Source organism: Bactrocera latifrons, unplaced genomic scaffold, assembly GCF_001853355.1.
Source record: "Bactrocera latifrons isolate USDA-ARS-PBARC rearing strain unplaced genomic scaffold, ASM185335v1 scaffold_589, whole genome shotgun sequence".
In the NCBI taxonomy this organism is placed as follows: Eukaryota; Metazoa; Arthropoda; class Insecta; order Diptera; family Tephritidae; genus Bactrocera; species Bactrocera latifrons.
The window spans coordinates 98,242-109,635 of NW_017537255.1; positions in this window are offsets into that span (position 1 = coordinate 98,242).

Below are 11,394 nucleotides of genomic sequence, written 5' to 3' on the forward strand. Positions count from 1 at the left end.
TCAGTTACTCCTAAACCTTTTTGGAAGCCAAATTGTTGGGGTTTTATGAAAGCGTTTGCTTTGGCAAACCACATAACTCTTACAGATATTATTTTCTCCAGAATTTTGGACATGCAAGGAAGTAAGGATATGGGTCTATAATTTTCTATTTTAGAAGTAGGTTTATTGGGCTTGGGGATGGGAAGGATGGAAGCTGTCTTCCACTCCTGTGGATAGATTCCCTCGTTGAGGATTTTGTTGTAAAGAGAAATTATTCGAATTTTAAGGGATCGAGGGAGATTTTTAAGGATGGGATAGGAGATTTTGTCCAACCCTGGAGTTTTACCAGTCATCGATGCAAGTGTTACATCGCATTCACTTAATGGGATGGGACGGCTCTGGGTGAGGGAAATGGGTTGTTGTAGTTTTCAGAGATTGTTTGGCTTTTTAAGGTGTTGAAGTCATTGTGAAAATTATGACTGTTGGAATTATCTGACCATGTGTCCGCAAACTTCTGAGMAATGTCTTGAGGGTTATAAAGAGGACCTTGGGCTGAATGTATAAATGGTATGCTGGATCGTTGTGAGGAGCCTGTAAGAATTTTAATGTCTGACCAAATTTTTTTTGTGCTCGAAAATGGGTTGATATTGGCGGTGAGTGTTTCTAAAGCTTTTCGTTTGGCAGATTTTATTTCTTTTCTAAACACCACGGTCGCTTTTTTATAGCTTATGAAATTATTGTCAGTTCTGGAATGTTTCCATTTGGACCATAATGTTTGTTTATTGTTCCTTAAAATTGTTAGGAGATTTGACCAATATGGCAATTTAGCATGGAAATGCTTGGTACTGGACTGGGGTGTCGCGTAATGCGCTGCTGATCGGATGATTGTTTTAATAGCGGCAGCTTCAGCGTTTATGTTTTTTGCTAGGGGTTTGTTGTCCGAAAATAAAACAGAAAGACGATGAAAGTTTGCCTAATCTGCCTTCTCCGTTAAGAACTTTGATGTGGGCCTTACTTTATACCAATTACGGATGGAAATGGAGGTTATAATCGGAAAATGGTCACTATTATGAAGGTCTTGAAGTGTATTGGAGGAAAGTTTTGGTGCAATTGGTGTGGAGGCAAGGGTGATGTCGCGATGGGATTATGAGTGGAGAAGTGAGTGGGCGATCCATCGCTAAGGACGACTAGGTTGTGAGAAAGTATTATATCCTCAGTGTGGTTTGACTGATATTTATGTGGTTTGTTTGACTTGCGTTGTTTTCCTTTGCTTCGTCATTCGTTATATTAATATCGGTGTTTTTGTTGCTCGAACGTATTTGTTCTGCTTGGGTTTCCTTATTGTTTTGGCTTGGTTGTGTATTGTTTGATTTTTTGGTTACATTAGAAAAGGAAAGCGGAGTCTCGTTAAGAGGTGATGGTATTTGCATTTTGATCGCTTCGCGCGTAGAGCACTTACTATCTGTTTTAATCTTTATTACTTGTTTCAATTGAACAACCTTTGGGCAAGATTTACTGGAAGCGGGGTGGCTGCCAGATCAGTTTGCGCACAACGTGCGAGAGCGTACTTCTGGAAATTGAGGAGGGAGTGCGCGTGAGTCGCAGGTGGATGCTTTATTACATCGCTTTGCTGTGTGGCCGAACAATTGGCAATTTTTACACCTCATGGGATTTGGGTAGTATGGGCGTACTTTAGTTGTATACCATGATAATTCCAATTTCTCAGGCAATTGATATATATCAAAAGTGAGTAAAACTACTCCGCTAGGTACTTGTTTGCCATCAACATTTTTTTTTGAAATTTGTAAACTGACACAACACCCTGGGCTTTCAGGTTTTCAATAATTTGTTGTAATAAAGTGGTTGTTTTACAAAACTTGTTTGCGATATTATCGTCTTTAACAAAAATTAATAAATTTCCGTCTTTTAGTTCGCATATATTGTTGATTTCTGAACTAATTGCTTTTAAAGCTTTATGCACAGAAAAGCAAGAGTACTTGTTTAAAGGTTTTATTGAGTTTGATGCACTTACCACCGAAAATCTTTGGGTTTCTTTCTTAATTAATGGTAAGGCGGGAAACAAGTCTTTAGTTATAGATTGAGGCTTTTTTCTTTTTTGCTTTTGGGCTTGATAACAGGGCGAACCTGTTTTGCCCAAGAGGGGGTCCTTCAAGGGACATTATTGCTTACGAAATATACACAATTAGTAGAAGCGCACGTGGCTTACCAATGGAAGAAAATTTGTTATTGTCTTTTCACACAGGAGAGAAAATTACTAAAAAAAGACTGCGAAACGCTGAAATTACCTTAAGCACAACCGTATGCGTTGGGTATCAGTCGATGACTGGATTTTAAATATAATTTTTGCATTTATGAGTTGTATTAAATTTTGACTTTACTCTGGTTTTAATCTATCTCCCAATCAATTTTCAGCTAAATCGGCTCAGCTGTTCTTGAGTTATAAATGATGTAACTAACAACAAATTTATTTTATATACATATATAAATGTATGGTTGCTTTTATCATTGTTTGCTTTTTTTTGAAGAAATTAAATATTCAAATGACTCCTACAAACATGAATTTTGAAAAAATGCTTATGATTTGAATTACAAATTTTGCGTAATGAGTTGTATTAAAATTGACATAAAGAGATAAACGATATCCTTTGACCTTACCCTGGTTCTAAGCTACCTCCTCACCAATTTTCAGCCAAATCGGTTCAGCTGTTCTTGAGTTACCAATGGTGTGACTAACACAACTTTATTTTATATATGTGAAGTTTTTTTTTATTGTTTTTGGTATTTTTTTTTTGAAGAAATGAAATTCTCAGATGATTTCTACAAAGATGAATTTTGAAAAAATGCCTATGATATGAAATATAACTCTTGTATTTATGAGTTTTATTAAGTTTTAACATAAAGAAATGAAAAGTATCCTATGCCTTTACCCTGATTATAAGCTACCGGCCCACCAATTTTCAACCAAATCGGTTCAGCGTTTCCTGAGTTATAAGTGTAACTAACACAACTTTCTTATATATAAAGATAGATGTGAGGTTTTTTTTATTGTTTTTGGTATTTGTTTTGTTTTTTTTTTGAAGAAATTAAATTCTCAGATGATTCCTTCAAACATGAATTACTAACAAATGCTAATGATTTGAAAAACCAATTTTTGTATTTATGAGTGGTATTGGATTCTAACATAAATAAATGAAAAGTATCCTATGTCCTTACCTGGTTCTAAGCTACCACCCCACCAATTTTCAGCCAAATCGGTTCAGCCGTTCTTTAGTTATAAATGGTGTAACTAACAACTTTCTTCGTTTTCCACATTAACTAAATATGTTAAATTTTGTCCTCTGACGAGTTAGTATTGCATATCACACATATCTCAATGAAAGATTGAGAAAGAATGCAATTATAGCTGACGCAAATTAAAATATAGCAATAAAATGAAATCTAAGTTTATGGCCTTTCGTATAAGTCAAGAAGATACAAACTTTGATTGAAATTTATTTACGATTTCATCGAATATTGAATGTTATAAAGAAACATGTTGACCTCAAGGAATTTCCTTGGCTTTAATTTCTGCAAGTGTCAAGAGATATTCTCCATCACTGCGACTACCCGTTTAATTCGATTGAAAACATGATGAAATGTCAGAAATATTTGCGGAAGCGTTACAGAACATTATACTTTATTATTATTCATTGCAACTTACTTTTTCGAAGAAATCCAAATTCAATAGATGAGATATTCTGCGATCATTTTATTAAATTTATATACCTTACTCCCTTTTTTAGTATTGTGCCCATTATAATTAAGTTTATTTTATTTCAGTTCAATGAATTAATGAAAACTGCACTGAATTTTATTAATTCCTTGCTTCTTAAGAATTGACACTATTCAATATTCGAAACGAAATTTAATTTTTAAATACAATCAATGTAAATGCGGTTATTGAATTTAAGTTAAACACTCCAATTTAATAATTTTAAAATTACTATACGAGTATTTCCGCACATTGCGCATTTATGTGTTTCTTTTAACATATGTACATATGTGCAATAGCTCATTTACGTTTACAAAGTTAACCGAATTATTGATAATCAAATAAAATAAAATAAGCAAGAAAGGGCTAAGTTCGCATGCAACCGAACATTTATACTTTTGCAAATTGCAAGAATAAAAGCTTATAATATATATAATACATAATATAATAATACCCAACGATTACCCTCCTCCCGCCCAACCGGCCCCAACGAGGGGCGCAATCCACGAACGAGCGGAATTAGCCGAGTCATAAAAGGCAAGGGAGTTTTAAGCGTGGCGATCTTAAGCTGCTCAGCTACAGAAACAAAATTTCAACAGCCAAAATTAAGAATTAGATTAAAGTTTATAATTYTWAAATGTTACTTGTTAAGAGTAGATAAAATAATTTTTTTAATGGTAAAGAGTGTATCCTTCAGATCAAATGCGTTGGAATGTGGAATGATTTAAAAAGTTTTATATCGTCAGCATATAATAAAACTTTTGAAAACTTAACAACAGATGTCATTAAAAAATAACAAGAACAGAATTGGACCAAGATGGATACCTTGATTAACGCCTGAAGGAACATTGATTATGTCGGAAAGAGTATCGTTAAATATGACTTGTTGAATTCTATTACTAAGATAAGAAGCAACCCATTTTAGAAATATTGGTTGAAAATCAAGAAGATCAATTTTATTCAAAAGAATTGAATGGTTTACTTTATCAAAACCTTTACTAAAATCTGTGTATATAACATCAGTATTCTTATTCTCCCTAATTGCTTCAAAAAGTTTAGGTATTGCAGACAACTTTGCTATTCCTCTATAGTTTTCAATAGATGACCTAAATCCACTCTTATGCAAAGGAATTATAAATGACTTTTTCAATATGGATGGAAATAAGCCTTGCATAAGAGTTGAATTAATTAGTTTTGTTAGGGGTTGGTATATATACTTGGCACATTTCTTAAGAAAGCACGAGGGAATCATATCTGGGAACTGTATGATTGCTCTAATATATTTAACTGATATAAGATGTCTGCTTCGGAAACTTGTGCTGATGCGGAACATTTTTTGGAGATTTTGGAGAGTAATTGGACCTAAAGAATTCAGCGAACATATTAGAAATGGTGTGATTGTCACTGGACATACTAGTCTTATATTTCAAAGCGGACGGAAAATTAGAAATCCTGCGGTTTTAGTTGACGAAACCATAGAACAGTTTTGGATTACGTATATTATTATTTTTTACTTTATTTATACAATTATTATAACAAATTTTGTTAAGTTCAGCAAATTGTCGGCGCAATTTAGAATACTTTGAATAGTCAGCAACTAAACCAGTTTTTTTAAAAAGTTAAAAGCCCGGGATTTTCTATTTTTTAATTTGCATAATTCTTGCGAAAACCATAAATTAGAACTCATTTTATGAGTAACAACACACTTTGGAACATATTTTTCAGACAAGTTTAAAATAGTTCATTAAAGACGGAAGCACTAAATTCAATATTGCCACTGTAATCTGGAAAAGTAACTTTAGAAAGTTCGTAATTAATTTTCTTAAAATTAGCTTTCGCAAAGTTGAACCAAAAACAAAGGTCTTGTGTATTATTATGAGCAAAGTTGGCTATGGTTTCGATGTTAATTTCCAAAGCAGGATGATACGAGTCCTCTGGTCGAACCAAAGGATCACATCGGACAACAGAGAACTTTGAAGCGTTATCAACATAGACGAGATCTAAGAACTTACCAAACTCGTTCGAAATTAAATTAAATTGGTTAAGGCCCAACTCCGACATTTTATCTAAGAACTCGTTAAAACATAAGCGAGTACTAATAGGTATGGTGTAGTCATCAATAGATTTCCATGATACGGACGGTAAATTGAAATCCCCCAAAACAATCATGGAATCAGTATTATTGGCCATTGAGAAAACATTATTTATTAATGAAGCATGCTGCATATACATATACAGATATGTCCGAGTGAGGCAGTATACATATAAGACAATGTTAAGTAGATATAGTCACTATTAGCGCAAATACGAATGCACTTAAATTTTATGAAGTCTGCATGCGAAACATCGACTTCTTCAGATGGAATTGGAGAATGAACAGCAAACAAGACACCACCTTTCTTGTTCAGCCGGTCATATCTAAAGATTTCAAATTCGCTATTGAAAATTTCACTATCAAAAATGTGGGGATTTAACCAAGTTTCTGTGAAAGCAATGATTTTAAAGTTATAATTGACGCTATTTAAATACATATCGGAAAGTTTTGTATTAAGGCCTCTTACATTTTGATAATAAATACTCAGCGAATTATTGCTAATCAGTTTTTTGTATCAACGGGTTTTCTTGGCATTTTACTGACAACTGCAGGGGGTTTAAAAAGTTTATGCTCAAATTCGTGCACAAAGACCCCAGATGGCCAGAATGAGTTGTCAAGAGCCAATTGAAAATTGTCAGCGGATATGTCGATGTTGAAAGATAAAATATCCCTATTGTATTTGAAATTAAATTTTCGGATGTCTGCATCTTCCGATTTTAGTTTCGACGAGATATAACTCTTTATGTCATCGACCGTGGTATCCGCAGCAAGTCTTGAGATAAATATTGGTCTTCCCGCCTTATGACAATTAAATTTTTACTGCCTGACTTACAGTTATTTGGATTCGGATCCTGAGAAGGTTTTCGCTTACCAGGCTCAGTAACAGCTTTCTCTGTATTCTGAGCATACGAGACCTTCTCTCCTTGTGGACAAGGTTAAGAAAGATTGATGAGGTCAATATAGGGTGGAGGCATTCTTTTTAAGGAAGAAGCAGTGGTCTCTTCATCAGACAGACGTTTGCGTTTATTGGAAGGTTTTGGATTCTCTTCCTGGTCATTTAGGCATTTAAATGATTGATTTCATAATGCCTAAATTTATTTGTAAGGGTTTCAAGCTCAAGGCCTATCTCCTTGAAATTATTGCGCGCCTGCTTAAAAACTTTAAATAAAACAATTAATAAATCATTTTCAGTATGCATATAATGCAAGCCCTTACTGTCAAGAATAGAATCCGAAATTCTTCCTGTCAGTCCACCATATTTCAGATGGGCAAGCCCGTCACACAGCCAGCAAGAAACAAAGCGTTCCGACTCGCCTTTAATGGAACAATTCGGGCAATTGCAAGTCATAATAATAATAAACAGCAAAAAAAATTTTTAAATAAAAATATAAAAAATTAAATAATAAAAGTAGAAAGAGAAATGACAAAAATATTTATAACAAATAAATGCAATATAAGTTATCGAAGGCAGCAACCAATGTAGCGAGCAGTGTGAGAGAAAGTAAGAAACTCGCAAACAGATGTGAACAAAGATGGAAAGCGAATAAAAACAAGAAAGAAATTTAGATAAGCAATATAAATTAACACCAACAATTGCACTATTTTAGAATATAGTAACAAAAACAAATTGAAAGTGACTCGGAGGAATAAATTAAAATTACCAACACACAATTTAAGTAAATTTCAAATGCTGGAATAGAAAAATATCACAGGGATACTTATCTTTACGGATCACTTATTTAAAATCACATTCAGGCGTAAATTACCCAAATATATAATTAAATATAAATATCACTTATTTCTAAAATTTTCACAACAGTTTTAAAATATAAATTAAACAAATTTACAGGAGCTCGAAATTATACAGCTGAACACGAGAGATGCCAGATAATATATTATAGTGTCTTTTTTAGAAATCGAGAATCGTTATATCTACTATATGGGAGTTGGGGTAGTATCGATACGTTTTTATATTATATATAACCGGCCACATACTAAAAATTTTTCCTGGGTATCATTAAGGTACCTCGAACACAATCACTAAACATATGGAATAAAGTCAGGCGGATGGTCGAAAATCCTGATATTATTTATTATATGGGGGCTAGGTCAAGCTGCACAGCTATGAGTAAAATACGCTCTGTAATATTCATCCAATATTGATCGATGTATACAGTGCAAAGTCACCTGGAAGTTCGAAAATATTTATATTAGGTAAATGGGGGCTCAAAGAAGTACAGAATTACTATCGTCAGGAAAGGACTATCCCTAAATTTTCGGTGGAAAGTCATGTATAGATACTGGGGTTCACATATTCGGTACATTGCGGCTTTAATAGTTTTGGTTGGATTTGGGAAATTTTTACTGCAATGTTTTATCCCGTTATATTCAAAGTGAAAGAATCAAGTGGAATTAAAAATTGTGTTATTTGGGAAGTAGACGTGGTTGTAGTGCGATTTCACCCATTTTCATAATGTGATATAAAAATAGCAGGGGAATATAAATTACAAAATTGGGAAATTTTTGAAATCGGTCGATCGGGTCATGAGATATGTGATTTCACAAAAAAGTGGACCGTGCTACGCGTATCGTTCAATTTTATCACCGGCTCACATAAAGCTCAGTTATGGCTTTTCATAGTTTGTATGTTAATAGTGTTTTGTGAGCGTGGCAGTGGTCCGATTTCATCAAGATATATTAATTTTTACACAAGTTATAGTTTGAAGGGACAGTCGGACAGACAGACAGTCACTCGGATTTCAAGTCGTCACGTCATCCTGATAATTTATGTGGGATGGCATCCCTGGCCGAAAGGGAAAATACAGGGACAAAAGGGACAACACAGAAATGACAGCGTAGGTTGCTCCGATGGCGACGAGCAAAAAGACGATGAGTTAGAAGACAGCCATCAAGCTAGACGGTCGCGCGGCAAAACAAGAAATGTTGTGAAGTGAAATTGTATTTTAAAGTGAACAAAAAATCTATTGCAAAGTGAAGGAATAAGTCTAATATATAGAATCTGTTATATTAAGAACATAAGAAAAGTTGCGAAATAAAGTGGAATTGTATTCGAAAGTGTAAAAACAACAATAAAGTAAAGAAATAAATCTAATATATTGAAAACTATAATTTAACGCAAAATACAATAATAAAAAGTGAAAAGAGTATATTTATTTGGGATATTGCGGATATTAGAGGGTGACGGACCCCACATTTATGTATATAACCCTATATCCCATAGCATAAGAAGATACATCAAGCTACTTGGCTGTCTCCGGATCGAAAAACCACCAACCAGATCAATCATGTTGTGATAGRCGGAAGACACGTCTCCAGTGTTTTAGATGTACGTGCGCTCCGAGGTCCTAACATAGACTCGGACCACTATCTTGTTGCAGCCAAGATTCGCACCCACCTCTGTGCAGAAAAAAACGCACGCCATCATACACGATTTTCTACTCGGCTTGCAGTCTTGCTCTCTGAGAGCACTCGTTAATAACGCGATATAAGGGAACTGTGTGGGCATTTAAAACTCCTTACGTACAGCTGCAACCGAAAGTGCAAAAGAACAGCTGGTACGACGAGGAGTGTCGTAGTGGAGAGAACATAGGCTGCCTATTTCGCAACGTTACGATCGACCACAACACGTGCGGGATGGAATAGATACCAAGAGTTGAGGTCTCGCTTCCCAGATGCATTTGCAGACAGAAAAAGAAAGAGGACAAAATGGCTGAGTACGAAGAGGTTGATAAGCTGGCCGACAGGGGTAATGCTCGAAAATTCTACGAAAAAATGCGGCGGCTTAAGGAAGGTTTCAAGACCGGAGCATACTCTTGTAGAACCCCCAAAGGTGATCTAGTCCCCGATGGCCAGGGCATACTTAAATTATGGAGCCAGCCTGCTGAATGGCAGTGAACGCACAGAGCCAGGAGAAGGCGAACCCGATTCCCCAATCGATGACGATGGAGCAGAAGTTCCATTGCCCGACCATGAAGAAGTTCGAATWGCAATTACCCGCCTGAAGAACAACAAAGCGGCGGGGACGATGGATTGCCGGCCGAGCTATTCAAACACGGCGACGAAGAACTGATAAGGGGCATGCATCAGCTTCTTTGTACAATATGATCGGACGAAAGCACGCCAAACGATTGGAATTTAAGTGTGCTATGCCCACCGTCAAAAAAGTGATTGGACCTTATCAGTATGGCTTCCGACCTGGAAAATTAATAACCGACCAGATATTCACCTTGCGCCAAATCTTGGAAAAGACCCATGAAAGGAGAATCGACACTCACCACCTCTTAGTCGATTTCACCCATATATTTAGCACGAAAAGGAGCTGTCTTTATGCCGCAAAGTCTGAATTTGGTATCCCTGCAAAACTTATACGGTTGTGTAAGCTGACGTTGAGCAGCATCAAAAGCTCCGTCAGAATCGGGAAGGACCTCTCTAAGCCGTTCGATACTAAACGATGTTTTAGACAAGGCGATTCCTTTCTCGACAAACAAAAACCAAAGTCTATAAGTCACTCATAATTCGCGTCCTGCTATATGGTGCAGAGGCTTGGACGATGTCCACAACGGATGAGTCGACGTTGCGAGTTTTCGAGAGAAAAGTTCTGCGAAAGATTTATGGTCCTTGCCGATGAGCTGTACGAGATATACGACGACATTGACATAGTTCAGCGAATTAAAAGACAGCGGCTACTCTGGCTAGGTCATGTTGTCCGGATGGATGAAAATGCTCCAGCTCTGAAAGTATTTGACGCAGAATCCCCGCGGTAAGCAGAGGAAGAGGAAGACCTCCGCTCCTTTGAAAGGACCATGTGGAGAAGGACCTGGCTTCACTTGGAATATCTAATTGGCGCCACGTAGCGAAAAGAAGAAAAGACTGGCGCGCTGTTAACTCGGCTATGTATATGGACTTGTACTTTAAGAGCTGTTATTTTATAAACAAAGCAGTTCTCTGGTAGGAGAAATTTCACCAGCAGATACTAACAGTCCTCTCAGCTTTTACGCTCTCAACTTGCTCTCTCTTTTTTTTTGGGGAAAAATCGTTTTTTCAGTAGAAGCTTTGCTAGCTAGTTAAAATTATTGTTTAAGAAACCAACCTAACACAATTTTGTTTTTAAATTTTACTCTCCAAACCTCTGATAATTATTTTTAATACATCTTGTGCAGTATGCTACAGAAACAATATGAGTTTTAAAAGTGTTTTCAATTTGGTCCACAGCAAATGGAGTTTGTACTACAAAAGCGTTCAAGAAACCATTGAGGCCAGAAAATCATCAATCTTAAATTTTATTTTCCCTATTATTCTATTAATTAACAGATCTCAATTAAATAACTTAATTATTAATTTAATTAATATTTAATTTTGGCCCTTATTCGGGCTTACGCGGCTATGCCAAGTTAACAACAGCGTCCTCAAGACGGCGCCAATTGGAGATTCCAAGCGAAGCCAGGTCCTTCTCCACCTGATCTTTCCAAAGGAGTGGAGATCTTCCCCTTCCTCTGCTTCCCTCAGCGGGTACTGCGCAGAATACTTT